The sequence below is a fragment of the Tachyglossus aculeatus genome, chromosome 2 (assembly GCF_015852505.1).
Source record: "Tachyglossus aculeatus isolate mTacAcu1 chromosome 2, mTacAcu1.pri, whole genome shotgun sequence".
In the NCBI taxonomy this organism is placed as follows: domain Eukaryota; kingdom Metazoa; phylum Chordata; class Mammalia; order Monotremata; family Tachyglossidae; genus Tachyglossus; species Tachyglossus aculeatus.
Window position 1 is genome coordinate 59,147,304 of NC_052067.1, and position 5,110 is coordinate 59,152,413.

The 5,110-nt window shown below is 51.3% G+C and overlaps 1 long non-coding RNA gene across 1 annotated transcript; it reads right to left on the reverse strand.

Annotated features, from left to right (window-relative positions):
* Positions 1 to 237: 237 nt before the first annotated feature.
* Positions 238 to 4,666, reverse strand: LOC119921750. The gene is made up of 4 exons (XR_005448591.1): positions 4,588 to 4,666; positions 1,713 to 1,757; positions 1,190 to 1,299; positions 238 to 358 (listed from the first exon to the last, which is right to left on the reverse strand). It is a non-coding gene; the product is annotated as an uncharacterized LOC119921750 (long non-coding RNA).
* Between the last annotated feature and the right edge of the window lie 444 nt (positions 4,667 to 5,110).

Below are 5,110 nucleotides of genomic sequence, written 5' to 3' on the forward strand. Positions count from 1 at the left end.
CTCAGAGAGGAATGGGGTGGACACACTGATGGGCACTATGCTCCACCTTGCATTCTATTGCCAGAAGCCAGCAGCCCTCACAGAACTGTTCCTTCCCTGGAAGAAGAGGATGCAAAGGCTGATACACACACACACATACACACACACACACACTCTCTCTCTCTCTCTTTCTCTCTCTCTCTCTCTCTCTCTCTCTCTCTCTCTCTCTCTCTCTCTCTCTCTCTCTTTTCCCTTCCAGCTCACCCATTAAGCACTGAAGAATTCATGCCTCAGCAATCAGGAACATAGCCTTATCCTCACATCCTTCCTGTAGCTGCAATATGCCATCTGGACCCACGCCTTTCAACCAATAGCAGACCTGTAAGATTCAAAGGGGACTATTTTGGACTGCAGAAGACGAGTACATCTCAATGTGTTAGACAGGGAGACACCATAATGAGAGCAGAAAGGTTGGGACAGGTATACTGAGGTGGTGAGTGAGGGCTGCAGAGAACATATCTGCTAATTCCATTGAACTGTCCACTCCCAAGAACTTAAAACAGTATTCTGCATAGAGTAAGCACTCAGTAAGTACCACTGATGGACTGCAAGAAGGAAGGGTCTCTGAGAACTTCCACAGACACTGAGAGAGACTGGAGAACAAAGAGGCAGTTTGAATGGCTAGGGAGCCTTCTGAGATGGAGTGTTAGGCCCTTCACCCCTCTACCCACCTCCCACACCCAAAGGAGGCATAAATGATATCAGGAGAGGTGAGGGATGATAATTCCACAGAATAGCCCTGCAGGGAAGCTCTTGGAACATTACTTAGAAGACCTCCCTGCTAGCAAACCAGAAAGCACCTATCCAGCTACGCTCCTAACACTTTACTCTCCCCACCATGCCCAACTCTCTCAGAAGCAGCCACAGAGGGATGTCAGCTCTGAAAGGGCTGAGGATGTACTGGGTGACCCTGTGGACAGGACTGTGGGCTCAGGGAGGATGGAGCCAACGATAGAATTAAGAGAATTCTAGAGAACTCTCAGTCTAACAGTCAAGTCCTAAAGAACCCGGTAGCCTCCACAGACCTTTAACCCCCACATGCAGAACCAGCCTCAGTGATGAGAATGACAGGCCCTTCTGCTCGCCACCACCACCACCTTCTCCGCCTGCCATAACCCTTAATTCATCCACACATACCCCATCATCTTACCATAGAGATGGAAGCTCAGTTTCTGATTCTGCTTCTCCATGGGAATCAGCTGCTCTGCATCCTCACAGAAGGGGGAACAGTTCACAGCCAGGAAGTATGGTGAGAAGCTTCTGGAAGAAGAAGGGAACTGGTCCGCCTCTTACCGTCATCAGGACCCCTTTGTCCTTCACCTCCAGGTAGCTCTGAGTTGGATTTAGGAAGGCCCTGAAAGCTCCAGTCCCATCACTGTGTCTCACCTGAACGACCTCCACCCTCAACCCATCCCCACACCTCCTCCCACCTGCAACTCCCACCCCTCACCCACATAGTGGACATACCAGCAGTCTCCCAAAACTTTCAAAACCTCATGAAGATTCTTTCTTCTCCAACAAGCCTATCCTGACTAAAGCTCTCATCTCGCCCCATCCACCCCTAGCCCCACCACACACCTTATTTTCCCTTCCAGCTCACCCATGCACTTAGATTCACCCATCACGCACTGAAGAATTCACCACATACCCTTATACTCAGATCCTTCCCTTACCGGTATTGTATCATATGTGTCCTCCCCATTCCACTGATGCTGTACCTAGAAGTTGGAAAGGGAACCTGCTAGAATGTGAAAGACAAGCATATCTGAAGGTATAAGGAAAGGAGACACCATACTGACGGCAGAGAAGTGGGGGGCGGGTGTGCTGAGTTGATGAGGCAGCGTTGCAGGGAACATGTCCACTAATTCCCTTACACTGTACTCTCCTAAGCATGTAGTACAGGGCACTACACGTAATGAACACTCAAATACCATTGATTGCATGAGGGAAGTGTCCGCAGCCCCAGAGAGAGGCAGGAGAACCAAGTGGCAATTGGAGTGATCAGGAAGCATTTGGAGATCATCATCAATCGTATTTATTGGGCGCTTACTATGTGCAGAGCACTTGACTAAGCGCTTGGGAAGTACAAATTGGCAACACATAGAGACAGTCCCTACCCAACAGTGGGCTCACAGTCTAGAAGGGGGAGACAGAGAACAAAACCAAACATACTAACAAAATAAAATAAATAGAATAGATATGTACAAATAAAATAAATAAATAGAGTAATAAATATGTACAAACATATATACAGGTGCTGTGGGGAAGGGAAGGAGGTAAGATGGGGGGGATGGAGAGGGGGACGAGGGGGAGAGGAAGGAAGGGGCTCAGTCTGGGAAGGCCTCCTGGAGGAGGTGAGCTCTCAGCAGGGCCTTGAAGGGAGGAAGAGAGCTAGCTTGGCGGATGGGCAGAGGGAGGGATTTCCAGGCCTGGGGGATGACGTGGGCCGGGGGTCGATGGCGGGACAGGTGAGAGTGAGGTACGGTGAGGAGATTAGCGGTGGAGGAGCGGAGGGTGCAGGCTGGGCTGTAGAAGGAGAGAAGGGAGGTGAGGTAGGAGGGGGCGAGGTGATGGAGAGCCTTGAAGCCCAGGGTGAGGAGTTTCTGCCTGATGCGCAGATTGATTGGTAGCCACTGGAGATTTTTGAGGAGGGGAGTGATATGCCCAGAGCGTTTCTGGACAAAGATAATCCGGGCAGCAGCATGGAGTATGGATTGAAGTTGAGAGAGACATGAGGATGGGAGATCAGAGAGAAGGCTGATGCAGTAGTCCAGACGGGATAGGATGAGAGCTTGAATGAGCAGGGTAGCGGTTGGGATGGAGAGGAAAGGGCGGATCTTGGCAATGTTGTGGAGCTGAGACCGGCAGGTTTTGGTCACGGCTTGGATGTGAGGGGTGAATGAGAGAGCGGAGTCGAGGATGACACCAAGGTTGCGGGCTTGTGAGACGGGAAGGATGGTAGTGCCGTCAACAGAGATGGGAAAGTCAGGGAGAGGGCAAGGTTTGGGAGGGAATACAAGGAGTTCAGTCTTCGACATGTTGAGTTTTAGGTGGCGGGCAGAAATCCAAATGGAGATGTCCTGAAGGCAGGAGGAGATGCGAGCCTGGAGAGAGAGGGAGAGAGCAGGGGCAGAGATGTAGATCTGGGTGTCATCAGCGTAGAGATGATAGTTGAAGCCGTGGGAGCGAATGAGGTCACCAAGGGAGTGCGTGTAGATCGAGAACAGAAGGGGACCAAGCACTGAACCTTGGGGAACCCCCACAGTAAGAGGATGGGAGGGGGAGGAGGAGCCTGCAAAAGAGACTGAGAAAGAACGACCGGAGAGGTAAGAGGAGAACCAGGAGAGGACGGAGTCTGTGAAGCCAAGGTCAGATAGCGCGTTGAGAAGAAGGGGGTGGTCCACAGTGTCAAAGGCAGCTGAGAGGTAGAGGAGGATTAGGACAGAGTATGAGCCGTTGGATTTGGCAAGCAGGAGGTCATTGGTGACCTTTGAGATGGCAGTTTCCGTGGGATGTAGGGGACGGAAGCCAGACTGGAGGGGGTCGAGGAGAGAGTTGTTGTTGAGGAATTCTAGGCAGCGAGTGTAGACAACTTGTTGAAGGAGTTTGGAAAGGAATGGTAGGAGGGATATGGGGTGATAACTAGAAGGTGAGGTGGGGTCAAGAGAGGGGTTTTTTTTCGGATGGGAGAGACATGGGCATGTTTGAAGGCAGAGGGGAAGGAACCAGTGGAGAGTGAGCGGTTGAAGATGGAAGTTAAGGAAGGGAGAAGGGATGGAGCGAGAGATTTCATGAGATGAGAGGGAATGGGGTCAGAAGCACAGGTGGCCGGAGTAGCACTTGAGAGGAGGGAGGAGAGCTCCTCTGAGGATACTGCTGGGAAGGATGGGGGAGTAGCGGAGAGTGTTGAGAGCCGGGGGGATGGGGAAAGGGGGGAAGAGACTTTGGGGAGGTCGGACCTGATGGATTTAATTTTGTTAATGAAGTAGGAGGCCAGATCGTTGGGGGTGAGGGAAGGAGGAGGGGGAGGAACCGGGGGCCTGAGAAGGGAGTTGAGTGTACGGAAGAGCTGGCGGGGGTGATGGGCATGGGTGTCAATAAGGGAGGAGAAATAGTTTTGTCTGGCAGAAGAGAGGGCTGAGTTAAGGCAGGAAAGGATAAACTTGAAGTGAATGAGGTTGGCATGGTGTTTAGACTTTCCCCAGCAGCGTTCGGCACCTCGGGCATAAGAGCGAAGGAGGCGGACAGTGGCAGTGATCCAGGGCTGTGGGTTAGTGGTGCGAGAGCAGTGAAGGGAAAGGGGAGCGAAAGGGGAGATGGAGTGTTAAGTAAGGTCTTCACCCCATTAACCCATTCCGCAGGCCCACTATGGGCATGAATGATGTAAGGATATGTGAGGGATGAGAGCCCCCACAGAAGAGTCCTGCAGGGACGCCTTTAGGGAAATTACCTGGCCCAGAAGAGCAAGCCAGAAAGCCGATTCAAAGTTACCCAAAACTCAACACCTCCTCCTAAACCCTTTTTTCCCTAAACTCACCAGACACTTACATGGAAGCAAACACACTCAGCTTTGAGCAGGGTGAGGCCCAGGAAGCTTATATAGGGCAGCGAAGGGCCAGCCTGGACATCACTAATCCCCCTGGGTGGAAATTGCTGGGAGAGAGATTTGAGAAGCAGCATGGCTTAGTGGAAAGAGCACAGACTTGGGAGTCAAAAGACGTGGGTTCTAATCTTATTCTATTCTGCCTTGATTATCGTATCAGCCTCCTTGCTAACCTCCCTGCCTCCTGTCTCATCCCACTTAACTTGCTACTTCACTCTGCTGCCTGGATCATTTTTCTACAAAACCATTCAGGCCATGTTTCCCCTTCCCTCAAGGACCTCCAGTGGATGCCTATCTGCCTCTGCATCAAAAGGAAACTCCTTACCATCGGCTTCTCCCAGCTCTGCCACTTGTCTGCTCTGTGACCTTAGGCAAGTCACTTAATCAATCAATCGTATTTATTGAGCGCTTAGTACTGTGCAGAGCACTGTACTAAGCGCTTGGGAAGTACAAGTTGGCAACATATAG